This window comes from Colossoma macropomum, unplaced genomic scaffold (genome assembly GCF_904425465.1).
Source record: "Colossoma macropomum unplaced genomic scaffold, Colossoma_macropomum, whole genome shotgun sequence".
Taxonomy (NCBI): Eukaryota; Metazoa; Chordata; class Actinopteri; order Characiformes; family Serrasalmidae; genus Colossoma; species Colossoma macropomum.
Genome location: NW_023494789.1, coordinates 36,295,549 through 36,316,330, shown reverse-complemented (window position 1 = coordinate 36,316,330; position 20,782 = coordinate 36,295,549).

The following is a 20,782-nucleotide window of genomic DNA, read 5'->3' as shown; positions in this document are numbered from 1 at the left end:
AGTTCAGAATTCTCCTAAAGCACTTAAGCACTGCCTCAAACTGAAGTGTCTCGTTTTAAAGGTGCCATTTTGCTGTCTAATGGATGCCGTTTCCAGGTTCAGTGCTTTTTTGCCACAGGCCCAAAACAATCTGCACCTCTCCTCCAGTCAGTGTGGAGAAGGAAAAGTTTTACTGCAGTGATTAAAAAGGCTAACGCAAGCCTAGAACTGCTACAGTGTGCTCAAGGATAGGAGGATGGCGATCAAATTACAGATAGAGAAGGCAAAATACACTGGCTGTCAAAAAGAATTGCTCACATGTTCTTCATGATGAACTGAAAAGTAAATGAAAACATAGGACACAGACAGGTAAGAGTGTTTATCAGTACTTTGCTCATGGTCTAGCTTCCCTGACCACCTTACATTGGTGTGTCAATCTCTCTCTCTCTCTGTCTCGCTCGGCCACACTATTTCTACTTCTATTTCTGACTATTTCTTCTCGCATCTACTCCAACCACTCCCTTATTTGAAGAGTGGTAGGGTATCTTGTAGACAAATCTAGTCTTGTGTTTTTTCTCTTTTAACCCTTAGAGTAGAGCCCCGAGACATTCTGGGTGTATTTCTCTACTTTCGTATTTAAGCTTACAGTGGATTCATTTCATTCACATGCAGCATGTAAGTATTGCATGTCAATGAAATCTGCAGAATCTAAATTAGATAAAAATAGCTTTCCAGTAGGTTAATCTTCACAGTGGTTTAAGCTATACTGAAGAAAATATAAATAAAACAAATACAACATTGAAAATCTGAGTTATTACCTGACAGACAGATAGATAGATACAGAGAGAGAGAGAGAGAGAGAGAGAGAGAGAGAGAGAGAGTAAATAGAACTTTTTTACAAATATCAAAAGGATTAAAATCTCCACAAGCAGCTCAAACAGGGCTCAAACATCTGAGTTATAGGCACTCAAAGTTTCAGCTTCTGAAAGAAGTGATGAAGCGCTTCGCACTACTTTCACTTTTCCAAAATGAAAGTAGCCCAATGTGACCGTTTGCCCATCTCCATTTGTTTTGTGCTTCGTCTCGTGTGGAGCTGCATCTCCTAAATCAGCTCAAACTAGGTTATGGAGATCTGAGCCGTGAGTGAAAGAGTTTATCATATTTGCTCCTGAACGATGTGGAGAAACTCTCTCATTTTGCTTTTCCAAAATGGAAAGCATCCTGCACAACGCCACAGGCAGCCGGTATCATGAGAAGCAAAGGATCCAAAAAATCGCATTGCTTTCAATGTGTACAAGTTTGAAGCGAAAAATGTTGATGTTAGCTAAAGTAGCTAGCTGACAGACACTTACAATAACGCAAACACAACAGATTTTAAGTTCAATAAATAGCTGCCATGTTATTCTAAAACATGTGTCAGGCTCCAGTCCTCACTGGCCAAAACACTGCAGACTTCAGCAAACTGCCTCATTAAACATAGTGATTTAGCTCATCAGCTAATTAGCAAGGCCTTCATTAACTGAATTTGGAGTGTTAGATGAGGGTAAACGCTGATATCCACAGCACTTTGGCCCGGATGGTCCCCAGGTTTATATGCCTCTTTTAAAACAACAAAGTCAGAAGAAAATAGTAAAAGGCCACAGTAACTGTTTAGCTAAGATTAGTTTGCCAATCAGCTAACGGCTGGCCCTCAGTGTGGAAGTCGAGGTGTGAGATGCCGAGATGTCAGCAGGTTTCGGGAGGCAGATTCAGCAGCTGATAATAATTAATAATTTTCTTTAGTTCATTTGAAAACCAATAGAGGTGACAGTTTGGATGAAGTATGTTCCTCTAGATTAGCCTTGAAAGTTTTTTCAGTAGCCCTGGATCCTTAAGAATCACATATAAAATTTAGTTCAACAACGTCTTAGAGAAGTTAATGTATAGACGAACATCAATGAAATTAGAGCGGTAGCTAGTTATATAGGTAACAGCAGGACAGGCTGACTTTTTCTTTGTCATTGTTATATTGTTCTACTACTGTATGCATTTCCTTCTAGCTTCAGTTCTGGGTCATTTTTTAATACAGACATTTGGCTTTTTTTCAAGGCACAAGCACTGCCAGAAAGAAAGAGAACAGCCGGAGAAACAGCAGCATGAAAAGGCAAATGTGGAAAAGAACCTCATGTTAGCACACTTTGTGAGCATTAGTTATTTCCATTGTGCTGTAGATTTTAAGAACTAAAACAAACAAAAACAAAAGACAAAAAAATGGTCATTTGAGTTCTTGTGAGATACCAGAAATAAGTTCATACAGGTATATTTATTTACATATTTATTTGTGGCCAGGTGGTAATTATACAGCCCATTTCCAAAAAAGTTGTGATGCTGTGCAAAATGTAAATAAAAACAAAATCCAATGATGTGCAAATAGTTTAAACCCTATATTTAATTGTACAATAGTACAAAGACAACATATCAAATGCTGAAACTGAAAAATTATATAGTTTTTAAAAATATATATTGCCATTTTACATTTGATGCCAGCAACATGTCTCAAAATGTAAACTGGCCTGCCATATATATATATATATATATATATATATATATATATATATATATATATATACTGTGCAGATAGGTTAACAAATTCCTACAGACTACACACTTCTGCGCACTTACATACACGTGCATGTATAATTACTGATTATTATATGCTGAATTTAACATGTGGGAAGGCAAAAAACTAAATAAATTGTGGCCTGAGCAAAAGTTATGGCATCTTTTATATTTTCTGTTTTATTCTTTTTTTCCACTATTTGTTAAACTCAGCAAATAAACAGAAACTGTGCAATAGCAGAAAAATGTCACATTTAATTTGTTCTCTGTAGAGATGCGTTAACTTATTTTCACTTCAAAATCCAACAAAACATGTCATTTGACTGGGGCTGCTCATATGTCTGTAATTACATTGTGAGGAGGTTTTATGATGAATGGTCAGGTGGAAATGGTCTGTAGTTCCTTGGAATTAATTTTTTTACATAAACTTACGTTATGAACCTTAAGAATGTTTCTCCATCTCTTGAAAACTTATCATTTTAGATTTTTGAGGTTTTGTTCAACAGCGACAATATGGTTCTTTTCCACCTTTGGCCTTAGTGGAAGCTTGGCCTTTTATTCTGGTGTGAGGTCAGTTTTACATTTTCCTTGCAATGGTTTGAGTAAAGATTTGCATAGAATGAGGTCACAGTAACTGAGTGGGCATTTTACACCATCTCTCTCTCTCTCTCTCTCCCTCTCTCTCTCTCTCTCTCTCTCTCTCTCTCACACACAGTCTCACTGTCTCTCTCACTCTCTCTGTTTTCACTCTCCATCTCTTTTCTCCATCTGCTGTCCTGAAGGAGAGGTGGAGGAGTAATGTGACCGTGAGAAGCATGATAGCAGAGCAGATATAGGAGCAGAGAGGGCCATTGTTGTGTGTGTGTGTGTGAGTGTATGTGTGTGAGTGTGTGCATGTGGGTGGGCTGTGGGTGTTGAAGGGTCCGTCGACCGCAAAGGCAATTCCAATTTGTCGGTGAGCATTGTGGCACTGTGGTGTGTGTGTGAGTTAATGAGGCGAGTGTGTGAGCTCTTACTCATCCTGCCAGCACTGGCCGATCGCTCTCTGATTACTATAATGAAACGGTCAGGGGATTATTAACCAAACCGCCACAACACACACGCAGACACACACTCTCTCACACGCTACAGGAAAAAGAAGGATCGCCCCCACATGTTGTCACCGAGTCATTTCAGCCATTTGTCTGCTATTTGTTGATAGAGGGGGGAGAGAGAGAGAGATAGTGAGCAAGAGAGCTTTTCTGGAAGATACGGCTGCCAAAACAACAGCCTGCCCAGGTGAAATGCCACAGACTGTGTGGCCTCAAGCCACCACGGTGTATGACTTTCATTAAACTCAGATAGAAAAAAGAGACAAAGAAAGAGATGACACAAAATAAGACCAGGGGTATACTAGCTCTACTGATAGAGCAATAGGTCAAGTGGAAATGCTGTTATATCTTCATGCCGTGCTGTAATGTAGCTTTCCTCAAAAGACAAAGCACCACAGCAAACCTCTTTTAAGTCTGTGCATGATGCGTTATGTTCATTGACAAATACAAATGAGCAGATGTGTAAGCTGTGCACAGCTGAATCGTGGCATCCCAGCTCAACAGGAGCAACCAAAACATGCAGAGCATGCATTATACAAACTACAAGTCTGCTTGTGTTGTGTATTCAGGGCTCTACCAGTGCTAGAAAGAACATGGATATCCTATTCCCTCTGTATCATGTACCATTTAAAGCGATGGTTCAGCCAATCTTCTTAACCCAAATGTAATCAATCCACCAAGACGTGTTTGGTGTCTAACGTTTGCTTTTGTGGTTAAGAGGCTAACTGATCACACATGCTGGAAGCTTATAGCCATCATGCCTATATTTTCAAACATTTGCATCATCAAGTTGACTAATTTTAATATTCGAGTATCGATGAATTAATGAACGGATTTCTGGTTAACCACAAGGAAATTAAAAGAAACAAACTTTCACCTGATATTAATGTATCATAATACATAAACACTGATAACTGCATGTCTTACTATTCAGGGGAAAACTTTTGGTCACTGTGGTGGAGTAACAGAGGCTGCCCCTTCGGATGAGCTAATGTGCAAATGCTAACATCAGAGCTAGGTGTGCCACAGCAGATAGTGTTGACTCATCACCTTCTACAATAGTATTTTTCCCTCAGTAGATGAAGTGCCAGTATGTTAGTTTGTCAAGTTAATATTGAAAATACAGAAATATGTTTTCAGTGTTTTTGGGTTCTAGTTAACACCAGCTGGATTAGTTAGCCTAGGCTTCTCAATCACAGCCTTGTCAATGCATCCTTGGCAGCATGCTTACATTAAGGTACTCACATTTCATTGTATCAAAGTCTTTTGCACATCACAGCTCTGTTAGAACAGCATTTCAGTGAATTGATGTCTTGTTTATTTATGTCAGTATTCAAATGCTGGCACCTGGAACTACTGTAATTAAGTACCTATGCACTCTCCTCAACTATTCAAGAAATCCCAAACGGACTTGTTTATTTGGTTTCTATTTGAGAGCACTTAAAGATTTAGTATACTTTGACTGTGTGATGATTGTACAATTTGCACAATGCTAACTGGAGGGATAGAATAAAGCCCATGTTGTTACTGAAGAATAAGCCTTAGTATGTAATAAGCCTGGGATTTTAAGGTGTTAAGGAAGTTTTAGGAACTTGGCTTTGTGTGCCTAATTTTCAGTCGCTAGAAATTCCATCATTTTTAACTTTTTACATTTCTGTCATATAATAACAAACATGCATCAGCTGTGCATATTAATACAGCAGTGTTGAATGTGGAAACCTGGACATTATAAGTGGCCTTTTTTTGCTTGGCCCTCCTAACAATACTACTTTCTGTGGTCCATGCAGGCAACAAAACAACGAAATATTATTCTATGAACAGCACAATGGTGTATATTATCTTGATGTATAAATCACAAGAAGGCCAAATTATTCATTTCTATTACTTGTTAGCTACATTGGCCTCATAGCTCCAATACAAAACAATAGAAGCACATTTCAGACACCAAATATGTTGATTAGATTTGGGATAATGGAGAAAATTGTATAAAATAATTCATATTAATTTTTGGCCAAAGCATCTCTTTAATCTCACAGTACTGTAATCTGTTTTGGATGTCCACTATTCTAGTTGTAGTGCTATTTGACTCAACTGTGCACAATAGTCGTAGGCAAAACAGCAAGAAAATTGCACGCAAAGACACTAGAAAGGGTTTGTTTTCATTGTGTTAGTACTTTTAGTTTGATATTAGCAGCAGAAGACTGTTGTGTGGGCAGTTTGGCCTGATGCAGGTATTTTTCCACCAAACTATCTCCTATAATGAGCATGGTGTGTAATTAAAGCTTTGATTAGGAGTCGTTCTTAAGCACCTTATAGGAAATGAACTACAATCCATCCTCTGTGGCAGCTTGCAGGTGGAGATACGCTGCTGTTCGACTGCTCTGCCCTTGCCTTTTAATGCTAAAGGCATCAGATTTGCTTTTCTGAGCTCTGTGGCTACAGGCTGCACAGCAAAACACTAAAACATATAAAACACAAAGGCATTTTAACTCCTTAAAGTGCAGGCATTTTATTCAGTTATTAACATTACATAAAATCTCAGGCTTTTTGTATCCTAGGGCTTATCATTCAGTAATTACATGGACTGCAGTGCAAACTCGTTGTGTTATTTTGCAGTTAAAGTAGTATGTAATCATGTCTGGGTCCTGGCCATTTAAGGGGTTAACACTTAAGGGATTAATTCTGTGGCAAAAAAGTGTCCTTCTCCCTTTTAATGAACCTCTATCACTGTGTATCCAGCAATAAAGGCAGCGTGGAGTTTCTTTTGATAGAAAGCACTGTATAGAAAACACTGATATAAAGCATGGTGGTACACAGAAAGCTCCCACGCCACATGCTGATCCACTTTGACCAACATGGACACTCATCCCATGTACACTGGGGTCAGATTTTAAGCAGTTAACATCTCAGAACAGGAACATCTCTGAATGTATCACAGGCAATAAGTTAGGTAAGATAAGGTCATCAAAGCTCAGAGAAAAACACTTCTCAGAAATGTCTGATGTGTCCATGTAATCATTGCAATACCTCAAACATCTTGGAACAACTGGGGTTCCTTTCTTTTGGATTACACAGGCAAACGTTGGGCACTCTTAGTCACAGCTGGCACAGCTAGAATTTGAACCTGAATGCCAGCTGTAGAGCAGACTACTGCAGTGCTGAGCAGTGCCCTAACTGAGAGCACCATTGGGTGTAAAGTCAATATGAAAGGTGATTTATAGGTGAATAACATAAAGCACTCACACTTGTGCAGTGATGAACCATGACTATTAGAACTAGGCCTTCATTTCAGGTTATAAATATCAGAACAGTTCCGCCTCTACAATAATGATAATTATCTGTTAGCATTTTCTATTAACTAATTATCTATTACCCTATTAGGTTACTAATAATATGGAAGTGCTAAGCTAACAATGGTGCACATGATCATTTGAGCTTTCTAGATTAAACAAGGGCATTTGGAGCTTTTCAAATGTTTGCACAGACGCTAATGTATATATTGGCTTGTAAATTCAAGCTTGTGAATAAAAAATGCTTCGCTTCCAGGCAAGAGTTGCTTCTAGAAGTCAACGCAGGTCCTTCACAACCAATTTCTGAAGGAACACCTCCGCAGGGAAGCGATTTTTATTCACAGGGCATGAAACACGTCGGTGGTTCCAGTCTGTCAGTTTTGTCTATCGGCCACAATTCTGATGAGAATTTCCTGTAGACTGGGATTTTTGCCACTGCTAGTCGACCCGTATGACCATACGCTTCAATCCACCTGAAAATTCAGCTTCTTCCTTCAAACTGTGGCCTTTGGAATGCAAGCACTCCTTTTTGCCAATCATTAACATCTGCTTTGCAACCCATTTTCCACACATCGAACAAGACATTCACTGCACTGTACCACCTTTTCTCAATCTATGAATCCTGTCGCACACCCTGCAGGTATTTTTAAGTCGATCATTCTCGTGCAACGCCATCTGCAGGAGTCTGAAGTTACTACTACCTTAAACACGCAAGGTGACTAATTTTTTTGTCTGGGGAGCTAATGTAGAAGTTTTACAATGACTCTTCCCGTTTCAAACCGCTGACTGAAACCTCGTTATGCTATGGCTTGTACTCGTACTCAGCAATGTATGTTGGTCTTTCAGAAGGCCTAGAGTGATGTTTTTCTGGCCCCACCCACTGTAAATCAAAATTGGTTGATTCCACTGTCACTTCCTAGTTATGTTTATGCTCATTCTAACATATAAGGCCTTTAGTGCAGCTCCTGATGTCCTAACCAATGGGAGAGCTCACCTGCATACCTACATACCATGGAAAAAAAGATCCCGGTTGGAGCATTTTCTGCTGATTTTAATCCTTTTGTTTCCAACCTAAACTTAACAAAGAAATAAGAGTATTATTACAATATTTGCAGAGTTTAAATGATAGAAGCTTGATGATTCTATCAAAGAAATGTGCTAAAAACTGCATGCATGTACTTTTAGTTTCTAAAAATCGTTAGGCCTTTAGAGACGCTCTAAAGATTTCCCTTTGCACTTATGCAATTTGCTCACACTCTCTTATGTCTCCTTTTTCTCCTCAGTTAAGCTGGAGATGGAGGGGCTTCATGTTCCCTTTGCTTATCTCCATCTCTTCTTGTTCTGCAGGTAGTCCGCTCAAGCTCTTATATCTCCAAAGTTCATTTACACACACACACACACACAAAGTGCAGCAGGAGTAATCAGAACAAGCAATAGCAATCACATCATATCGACCAGCCTAATTCAGCCTAGCATTGCATTCAGGGTCATTTTGTAACTCTTCACCATTCACCAGAGCTCATCACCCATGTGGTCGTAGGAAAATCAATGATCTGAATTGTCGCGTGGCGTTGATGTTGTGTAAATTCTGATCATTGCACAATGATTGCCATGTTTTGCAGCTGTTTTTCATGGCATTTTTAGATGAAGAGGCAAGATCAAGGCACGTCACGAGTGTTGCCATTATGTGAAACTACAGAGGCGATTTGCAGTATCATTTAGTCAAGAAGTAAGTCATTTTTACAGGTAACAGCCAGAGATCTTCAAGCCGTTTTCCGCCTTGCCTTTATTTTGTGGGTGTAGTATGTTGTGTCTGTTCATGGAGAACATGTAGGTATACATTTACCACAGTCAGATTTTCTCTTACTTTCTTTTTTATTTAATCCATTGAATGGCCAGGGCCCACCAGTGGGCCCAAAGTTTTATTACACACCTCTATAACCTAAGAATAGCTCAAATAGATTGCACTGAAGTCCCTGTAGTTACTGCATAATAAGCCTGGGATGTTAAGGGGTTAATAAGGTTTTCCAAAAGTCACTGTGTAATAACAGATCTATCAGTTAGCAGAAAAGATGTAACATAGCTGATGAGTAGTTTCAAAAAACAATAGAGCTGGTCAGAAAATAGTCTTGTAGGGCCAGATGTGATCTTGTAACGAGAATGCTTTGGGACACCCATAAGAAGTTATGGGCTAAATGTGGGTGGGAGCCTAGACTTATTAGGGTGAGAACAAACTGAATGTGCAGTTTTGTGAAGTTGGAGCTCAAAGTAGGGAGCGATGGTGTCAGACAAAAAGCCTGTCATTAGCCAATGGATGTTATGTAGGTTAGAATGGCTGAAAAATTACCCCAGAAACTCCAATTAAACATGTAGATGTGTTGTGTGTGTGGAGAACATATTACATGCGGTTCAAATAAAGGGAAAAACAATTCTGCTAGCAAACAACAGCTGCACATTCATAACACATGTGTATAAGATCTTTAAATGCTCTAATATGTTACTTCTTCTGGGCTACGAGCAGCATGAAGACAGACTTCAGAGCAGGCCAGCCCTGAGGACACTCATGGTGCTGGATCTGCTCTGCCTGGGATCAGGTGCACGCTGTGAATGAGGCTGAATGAATGATCAATGAACACATCACACGCCAGGCTGGCCTTTGATAATCCTCTCTACTACAGAGCTGATAAGCAGTTCTATCAGGGGTCAGGTTTACACTGCTGTTTCAGATGTTGCGTGCAATATGGTAACCTGCCTGGTTCCGTATATACCAAAAAGGTTCTTTGGAGCGATGTTATAGAAGAACCATTTTTGATTTCTTAAATCTTTCATTGGATGGTTCCTTAAAGAGCCATTTTGTAAGTAAGATGTACAAGTGTGAAGGACCTTCTTAAAGTTTAAAGAACCGTCAGATAATGTAAAGCTTCTATATCATTTAAAAGGTTTTCCTACAACTGCATGTCCAACTCAAGAACCATTTAAGAACTTTCATTTTTAAAGGGATGTTCCTGTCTAAAACTAGCATTTAAAACTTCATCTGTCATGTTCTGCAGGGTTTTCTACTGCAGCACTATCCTCAGCCTCATCAGTCTGACAGAATTCATGATTTTATATCGTCCTCATGTTTTTGTTCATCAGTGTTCTCACACTGCTGTACCCAGCACACATGCAAATACATCATAGCCAGAGCTCAGAAAGCATCAGCCAGTTATCTATAGGCTAAACACGACCAAGCTATTATATAGAATTAGTCTAATTCGTATCTCGGCTATCAAAAACAAAATCGTAAATAAAAACAGCTGCTGTTTCTTTAGTCAGCACAAAAAGGACGCAAGTTTCTTTATTTTTTCAGCAGGAAAAAGAAGCCAAATTGAGGTGAGATATCTAGATAGCCAGCTGCATTGCTAACATTAGCTTTTAGCTTATTGTCCTCTTTATCTGATCACTCATTTCTGGCATTTGAGGAATCCATTCATTCCAGTCTATTCATCTTCAAGATGCACCATCAGAAGGAGGTTTTCCTGAATTCCTGAATTTCTGCATTCTTTCTCCTAAACCCCCCATTACAATTTAATTGTAAGGAGTTTTGGTGATGAAAGAGAAAAGCATGAGTTCTACACTGATAGACAGTTCTGTGATATAGAACAGAGCTAAATAAGACAATGATGAGATTTTTCTCTTTTCTTACAGAAATATTATGCGGCTAAGATTTAGATGAGATGAGACACAAAAGAGTTAACAACTTAAATGGCCAGGGCCCACCGGCAGACCCAAAGTTTTACTACACACTGCTATAACACAAGAATAGCTCAGCTGGTTTGCATTGTAGTTACTGAATAATAAGCCTTAGTATGTAATAAACCTGGGATTTTAAGGGGTTGGTCTATATGTGTGACAATATTTTGATCAAAGTGAGGAAGTCTGAGGGTTATTTCACAGGAACCACATTTCGGAAGGAGGAGAATATGCCCTCAGTCTTAATCTGATTTCAGACAGGACTTAACCATCTCTAGGAGAACTACAAGTAAGAGGAGAAGAGAAGAACAACAGTTGTAGCAATGCTTAAATTTCTAATTTTGGGTGGAGTGTCTTTTTAAGAGGGTAAAGGCTATTTCTGCTGCTATAATTTGGCTTTAATGCAGGATGCAAGATATACTGTTTGTCAGGTATACACTGTAAATTTTTATTTATTTAAACCATGTGAAAATACCAGCTGCCCTTTACACTGTGTGATTATTTCATGATGAATGGACCAATAGAAATGTTCTTTTTATCATTTTGGAGATACAAGGTTCAGTTACAGCAGTGACAATATGCATTTCAGCACAGATCAGGATCCTAGTGGTTCAGAGAATGGAATCAAACACCATAATTATCCTGTAATTTGCATAATATATACACATATTACTACGAAATTAGCATCAACACTGTTAGTCCAGAAAAAGCAAAGTGAGATACACCATGAAAGAAAAAACGTACTGTGAGAACTCCCTCTGTGTCCAAAGATGCCTTTCCACCTCTCAACACTTCCGTTCACATACCTCTCTCCTGACGCTCATGTTAGCATTACGGCTGCGTCTGAGTGGGGAATATCATTTCCATGCAAAGTGCCGATCTCAGGAAATAAGAGGTAGTGAGATTAGAATACAGAAGCTGGCATCTTAATGTATACCTCTCACCTAATAGATGTTCTGTCTCAATTAAGCTCTGAAATAGATGTAGCGCAGCACTGGCGTATCCAGGAGAAGTTCATCAATCTTAGCAGCAGCCGTCCTGCCAGCTAAACAGAGTAAGGCAAATTTCTGTATTTAATTAATGTAGCGGTTCTGTTACTGCCGCTCAGCATCTTTCTACTGCCAATACAGAAAAAAACAAAGAACTAATATTCAGCCATGCTACAGAACCGTGGAACAAGGAAGAGAGATTAAGTGAAGAGCAGAGAAATGAGAACAGCAGGGATCTGCAAACTTTGTGATGAATGTTTGAGTTTGGCACCTATGATGGATGAGGACAGAATGGTGTTTGTCACAGATGTGAGAGCCTTTTTGGATTTCATATCTGCTCCGCGATGCTAACACAGCACAGCCTACAGAGCCTATCACTAACTGTGCAATTACAACATCCTGCTTGTGCAAGTTCTCATTTGCAGCCGGGAGAGACGTGTTAAACTGTGATGCTAATGTTAATTGCTTTCTTTGTTAGTTTAGGAGGCATAAAAGTGGTAGCTGTGGAGCTGCACGCTGCTCTGAAGGGTTTAAAGAAAACTACAATCAGCTGTTCTCAAGGAGGTTTGTAGATCTGATCAGTTCTGGTGGGGGACTGGTGGAGGAGTCTAATCACGTTACCCTAATGAGAGCATAGAATCTGTATCCATTTAGCCAGTTAAGATAATCCGTAACGTCATCTTAGTAAGTTATTTTGATGATTTTCAGGCATTGTTTTTGTCTGATATCGCTGCATCATACCTTTACTATTAAACTGGTAATGATAAGTGAATGATACCAATTTTATAATCTCTAAACTTATTATGGCTAGTCCAGGGGTCAGCAACCCAAGCATTAAGAAGAGACATTTTGTCCTTTCAATGAAAATCAAACCACCTTGAGAGCCACAACATTGCATGTCCATTTTACCATCTTGGCTGTAAATATGTCTCAGTATGTGCTAATGTACTAGTATAGGCTAAAAATATAATATAAACGAAAACACGGACTGTGTTCTGCTTTAAGCTTTAGCCCAGGTTTAGCCACTTTTCTCGAATCTCCAGCAGGATCCTTTTACACAAAAGTAGAACAGCTTCTTGTTAAATGTCGCTTGATGTTTGATATTTTACAAGGTTAGACAGCTCCTCATTCACCAGCTTCTTGTTCGAATTTTCACGTTCCACCTTAAATGGTGCCTGAGGTGCCAGAATGTAACTGCTGCACCATTTAAAGTGGAATGTGAATATTCGAACAAGAAGCTGGCGAGTCAGAAGCTGACATCAGCCCTGCAACTTTTTAGTGTTTGACAGTTTCTTGATGCAGATTAAATGTATCAGGAAACCAGCCGGAGTGCTTATAAATGCAGATAAGTCAATTTGGCTCCAAATGATCTATATTCGTCTTAAATATTTCTCTTTGCCATTTCGTTAGCTCCTAGCTTTGCTACGGTGACAAGCAGTCTGTGTGCCAACCTTCAGGGTTAAAGGGTGAATTAGCAGTTCTACATTAACTCCAGTGTTTAGGACCATTTATTGTTAAACTGTGTTGAACGATCAGCAGAGCTTTATTTTACTGTAAAGGAGGATTATTTTATTTTTACCCAAAAATCTAATTCTGCTATGAAGCCACAACAGGATAGTAAAAGAGCCGCCTGTTGCCAACCCCTGTGCTAGCAGGATTTAGACAGTGGGTAAAAGTGTCGATCAAATCTCAGGCAGAAAACTTATCAAGATTATTTGAAAAAATAATACTAAAATTACTATAAATAAATATGTACAGTTTATCATTTACCATTTAAAAAAAATTCTTGCTGCTTCTAATAAACTGTTGAATTACAAAATTACTGAAAAACACATTCAGTACCCAATATTGAAAAATATTGAATAACATTCATGAAATAGCTTCTGATGTCTTGCCTATAGTATTTCAATTTACACAGTGTAAGTTATTGTTGAATAAAATAAAAGTGATTAATAATGTGACAAATGATTCCAAAATTGTAAACAGTAGTGTACAAAATTTTAACTAGCACACCTCTTTTCCCTTATAGATTCAGAACAGTTCTTTTTTTCAGTTTATGTTCACAGAATTTTCAAAAAAGTTACATAGATATCAAAAATGTAACATGTCTAACTACACTGTAAAAAGTGGCTCATCAGATCTATCTAAAAAATTGTTATTTCATGTAGTAACAAGTAATTGAACTAAATTTATTCAAATTTAAAAAATTACATAGACTGAAACAAACATTCAGTCAAAGTATTTATTTAGGTTGAATAAAACTAGTTAATTGACTTGTTACCACATGAAGCAACTTTTTAGGTAGATCTGACCAGCCACTTTTAACGGTGTATGTGGAGGAGGGGGCGTGGTCGAGCGTCACATGCAGGACGCAGAGCCAGTCATGGTGGACCAGTGGGCTAACTAGCTGATGCGCTTCACCGGTGTGTCATCTCTACCAGCCTATTTGTAGCAGTGTCTCTTCTCAGTAGGGAGCCCAGAGAGAGATAAGGAGACCAGTGGAGACACAGAGGAAGAAAACCTAAAAGACTGAAAGTCACAGCCAAAAAATAGAGTGATAGAGCTGAAAAGATGAGTTTTTTATTTGTTCTTTTTCTTGGTTTGTAAAAATAGAAGGAAAGGTCTGTGTCTCCCCACCCTGCTCCCACTGTCCTCATTCTGAGACAATTTACCAGCGTCACAAACTAGTTCGACTTTTTCAACATATTTGGACATACAGATAACTGATCTTATTTTAAACAACATTGATTGATAAAAGTGATCTGATTTAACAGATGTAACAGCTTATATTCACAGAATATAAATAATACAGATATCAAAAATGTAACACAGAGACAAATTTATCATGCAAATATTTGCTGCAAGATAATTTGCCAGTGTTTGACACAGTCTCTGTTTAATCTGATATGATCTAATCATAATTATTTATTTTGGAATGCTTGACAGGTTCAGGGTCACAGCTAGCCCCTCTGTCTGTTCCAATTAGCCCTGTCTATGAGGTAAGATTTCAATTCTGAGCACTTTTAGCTGAACTTTTCATAATTAGTCAGTGTGTGATGCAAAGATGACATTTTCTAGTTGGTTATTTAATGTCCTACTTCAGTAAATACTGCACTCATAGGTCAGTACTTGAAAATATTCTATATTTTTCATACTTAATGTAATTGTTATTAAATAATTGTTAATTCCACTGAATTTTGCTGATTTTGTTGTGCTATGTAAGAAGCAATGTAATGTAAATGTTGTAAAGGCTAAATTGTTCATTAGTAATGTTTGTTGTTATCACTAATAGGTTTATTCATTTGTAGCTGGGTAAGTTTATCAGCTACACTAAAGAGAAGAACAACCCATTTTTTCAAACTAATATTGCTTTTAACAACACTTATTATTTGTTTCTCCTTTGATTCTATAGTTCAACAAAAACGTCTCCATACTCTGTATGTGTGCTTTAAAGTAAGAGAGCAACATTTTGGACATCTGTTCAGGATTTATCTTTTTTTTTTTTATTATTTTTTTTATTTTTCCTCAATTTTCTCCCTGCACTCGGAGGAAAGCGCCAACCGCCAGATCTGTTACGTCGGCAAACAGACGCCTGCACTGACTAGCATCGTGTTGGGTGATGGGGGGCAGGGGGGCCATCCTACCCACCCACACCCACCTAGAGAGCGAGGCCAATTGTGCTTTCTTGGACTCCCAGCCACGGATGGCTCTAGCATCACCAGGGACCAAACTTGTGATGAAAGGGTCAACGCTTGGACGGTTGTGCCACTCGGGAGCCCCCAGGACTTATAAGGTTTAATGTGTTATGAATGCTTTAGACCTTCATATAAACATTGCCAAATGTTGACAGCTCGGATTAATTCACCATAGAACTCAGCACAGATGTAAATTAGTTTGCTTTGAGTTTATGTGGACCGAACACTAGGCTTGACATGTGGACTGGGCATGACTTCTTTTTTCATATTTATAAAAAGAGAACAACTCAGAAAATGGACACATCTTGATGAAGGAGGAATACCACTGAGATCCGTTTTAGGGCACAGGAATGAGTGAGAAATGTCAGCCAATGAAGAGTGAGAATGAGAAAATGAGAAAACGAAAGAGGAGGTGTGAGGAGGCCGGAGGAAAAGCAAGGTGAGAAAGAGACAGAGGAAGAAGAACAGAAAGAGGAGCAATGAAGGAGTAGCAGCAGAGCCACATCTGTGAGGGCGAGTAGAAAGTGGGAGGATTAGGAATAAGAAGAGAGGAGTGATAGAAGGAGGAGGACGAGAGAGAGAGAGAGAGAGAGAGAGAGAGAGAGAGGTGTTAACCTTGAGAGAGCTCATCCATTATAGGCAGACTGCTGCTCTCTCTGTCACACTGTCAGAGAGATGCCACCTCTACAGCACAGTAAAGGTCACCTACAACTCCACTCAGCCACACAGGCATGTACCCACCGACTCGCCCTGCAGTTTCCTTAAAACAGAATTAGTCTTTCCTAAATATGAAATCACTTTTGGCCACAGACATTACTTCCATCCACAGGCCAGCATCATTAAGCATTCACACTCATGTGAAAAAGGAAGCACACCGAATGGAAAAGGTTAAACTTTTATCTGGACATACAGATATCCTGTCTTTCTTAACCCCTTAAAATCCCAGGCTTATTACATACTACTTACTATTCAGTAACTACAGGGACTTCAATGAAAACTGGAAGAGCTATTCTTAGGTTATAGCAGTATGTAATAAAACTTTCCTGGCCATTTAATGGATTAAACAGTGAGTGTGTTTACATGCACTTAATAATCCGATCATAATCGGATTTCTGCAAATATCTGATTATTCAAATGGTTATGTAAACACCATACTCTGATCTAGAAATCTGAACAGGAAATCTGATAAAGAGAGCTGGATTTTAGCTCAGTAATCAGATTTCTCAGTGCATGTAAACTCCTCCTTGGATGTCTTTAGGATTTCTCAGTCTGTGCACGTGCGGAACAGACTGCTGTACCGGAAAATAAACAAGCAGCGTTGCCGCGAGACACAGCAAAACACTTTTGGAGCGATGCTAAAACCAAATACATGCTTGACGAAATGAAGGATTTAAATATTCTACATCTTCAAAATGATGTACATTCATATTTTCAGGTAAAGTGGCGAAATGTAAGTTGTCCGGTGGAAGGCAGAAATCTGATTACTGCCTGACTCATGTAGACCTGGAGTTTCCCATTATCTGATTACTCAAGTGCATATAAACATCTTGATCAGATTGCTGACAAAATCTGATTTTCTGCCGTTAGCAGATTATTGAGTGCATGTAAACACACTCAATGTTGATAGATCAAGCTGATATAATTGAGGTATAAAGGGAACTTAAATGCAGAATGCGGTTTTCTTATGTGGAAAAATGAAGTACACACCTACAGATATCACCACTTCAAACATGTCAAACTGAAATCGGGTGCTACTGATTAGAACACTGTTGGAGAATTTTGGAGGAGCTTGTTCGATTTAAAGCCTCAGATATCTGGTCCGATTTGCTCTTCAGTATTGGAGTGTGTGGTATCATCACGCCCAGATCAAAAGAGCTCTCTGAGACCTTCTGGGAGTCTGAGAAGGGGTTTAAAAAGATTTCCAAAATATTGGAAATCAATCATTCCACTGTCCAGAAGACAATCAACAAGTAGAGAAGATTTAAAACCACTGCTGACTTGTCATCAGGGCAGAACATCTGGCTAAGACTAAAGTTTGCTAATGAACCTCTAGGCAAAGACCAGGACGTCTGGAACAATGTGTTATGGACAGACGGGTCATAGACAGAGATGCCAGCATGCATACCAGACATCTACATGTGTCAGCCCCACTGCTGAAGTTTCACCTCCTCGCCCACAGAGGCCACTGTCTCCAGAACTGTAAGAGTTATGTCACCTGATTCTCATTAGCAGCCATTTTATATATAAGCACATGGTGCAGGCCTTGTTCTTTGCGAAGTCTCGTTCTAGCCATGCTGTGCAATTCAGACTGGTCTAATTCTGGCTTTGCTTTCCTGGTTATGATCTCTTGCTATGTATTCTGGTTTCTGAGTACTGGTCTGTGTTTCTGCTTTGAGTTTACTGGTTCAGTATGTGATAACCCTGATTTGACCCTGCCTGTACTAGAATATGAGTTTACTACATTAAACCTGAGCTTGGCTCCAAGCCCTTGTCATGAGTCCCTGTGTGACAGCATGACCTCTGAGTCAAAATGATCGCCTTTTAAATGAAAGGAATAGGTCAGTATGTCCCTGTGATTTGAAAAGGTTTATTATCCCATAATGTCACTGCGGAATTCTCAGGAGGTGCAATCAGGTGACTTTAACACAGCTGACCTTCTCCTGAGTTCTGCTATTGTTACAAGTTGACATTGTAACAGTAGAAGAACCATTTTTGGTGCTATATAGAACCATTTTGAGAAGAGTTCTATTTAGAACCATATACAACACATTCTCCATCAATCTAAAGAACCATTTTACCATGCATTTATGGTTCTATAGAACTCTCTATTTAAGTTCTAAATAGAACTATTACCTTCACTAAAGAACACTTGAAGAACTATTTTTTAAAGAATGTGGAGAAACTTTCAGAGTCAGGATTGTTCACAAGTGTGATAGGAACCAGACATCTAAATGTTTTAATGGCTTTAAAGGCCACATCACAAAAAGCTACAGTACGAAATGGTTACCATTACACTGTCTGATGCGTGTTTTTGTTTTATTTTTACGCAGACAGTGAGCATCTATTGGTCTGCTGACTTGATAAGGTCGGCACCCTGCTGACTGTTCCACCCTTGAACCATGTAGATTATTGTCCTGCGTACAAATATTACAAACAACTGAGAGAGAGAAAAAAAGTAATGACTAGGCCTCATATAAAATGCTTTTGTTGAAAACGTTGTTGCTGACATGGCGCTAGATTAAAATTATTTATTAAACTAATTCACAAAGTAACTAAAGAAAGGAAGGAAGGAAAATCAGTAAATAGGACTGTGAGTGGAAAATGAGCAATAATAAGTGGAATTTTGTCTAATACTCTACTTAAACACTGGTGGGCTGCCCAGAAAGCGCTGAGCAAAACGACAGTGGACCACCAGCTTTGCCATCAGTGGGCCAACAGTGGCCAACTATCTTCTTGCTATCAGGGTATTTTTGAAATAAGATTTTAGTCTAAAATATCTCTGTTTCTCTTAATATATTCATGGTGGAGAGACACTTAAAGGGTGTTGTGATTCAGATTTACTTCTATTTTATGATCATCTAAATTAAATATAAAAACTAGAGGTGTAGATTCACTGCTGGTTTTGGACATATAAAAATAAAATGGCTATTTTTTCTGTTGCAGACATCACAACCCCTGGTTCCTATCAACACCACTGTAAAGAAATCAGTGTTGGGTCATTTCTCTACAATGAACCATTTCACATCAGACCACTATGAATGACTTTATTTACATCTCAATGATTGAATTCTGGAGAATTTTTTCAAAAATCAGTGGAAATTGAAGTTCAACTTCAAAATGGCCACAAAGCCTGGCAGGGGGCTGGATTCCACTCAAAGGACCGACATGCTGAAATGTGAAATTGCCACGCATTAATAAGCTCTGATTTCCCCAGATGCATAAAAGCAAATGATCCATAGAATTATTCAATCTTTTCTAATGTTATACCAGAGCCAAGTCTCATTCTTGCTTAATTTTTTTTTCTTTTGTTTTGTGCTGTTGGGAGACCCCTCACCCCCCCCAAACTCTTTGTCACTTTGTTACACACACACACACACACACACACATCCACATGGAGATAACTGGGGTTTAATAAGAGAGCACACAAACACTCCATGCTGTGACAGTGGTCCTAATGAAGTACATCTGGTCTTCACACCTTCCCACTCACCAAGTACACTGTGTGTGTCCTTTTATTACAGGCCTGTTATCTGCCTGATTATCTACTGAAAGCACCGCACTGCTGTTTCCACTCCTACATCATTATCAGTTCCTATACCGTGTGTCAAACTGCATACATCACTCGCACTGAGTTTTACAGAGTGTGTGTAATTACGAGAAGCTCTTTTGTTATATGTGTGAGGGCCACTTCACTTTCACAGTCTGTTTCCTTCAGCTGAGCTGAACGGACAGAATCAGCAACACTTGCATAAGTTACTTAAGTAATGCAATCTGGTACTGATTACGAAGTACATCACTGAACATGTAATCACTAATATAAGCTTTTAGATTACAAAGGTATAATCTAATCTATTTTTGCAGTACCTTTGGACTACTCCTGATATTTTATTTGGTTTTATAAAAAAGTAAAAAAGAATAGCCTTTTTTCCTACATTATTTCAGCATGGCAGCTTTATATTGTGTGAAAACTTCATCATGAATGGACCAATGGAAATGCTCCAAAATTGCATGGAATAAAATATTCTTACATTAACTTTACTTACTTAACATTACAAATAAAGAATGTTTTTATCTTCTCCAGAATGTCCATTTTGGAGATCATTTAAAAGACTTTCTATTAGGACGGTGGCAGTATGTATTTTACTGCATTTGTACCCCCAGACAAATAACGGTTACATTTCTCTGTAATGCTAATCCAGGTGGATTTTGTCCCAATTTCTTCAGTTTATAAATGTTTATATATCAGTATCAATATTGATAGATATGTAAATAAAACAGACATTCCTAATTTAATGCTTTGAATGAGTGGAATTTGCTCCTGGAAGGGCTCCTGCCCTTTTATTGGTCTCCATGTGATCCAGGACCTGCATTCCTGATCTGATTCTTGGCCTTGATCAGTCAAAGAGAAATGGTAGAGCTTGTCACAAATCAGTGTAGAAGATCAGCTTCTACCAGTATTGTTTAGTGTTCCAGCTTACATCTCAGGCTGCTAATCATGTGTTCTATAGTAATGCTGGGGTGACTAATCTACGTAATTGACGTCATCGATTACAGAAATATGTCGATTTGCATAACATGCGCTGGCATGTCGCTATGAAGTAAGATGGCCGCACTCAGTTAAAGCATGGATACTTCCAGAGAACAAGCTGTAGTTAAAAACCTCACCCACAATCATCTAAAGTGTGGGA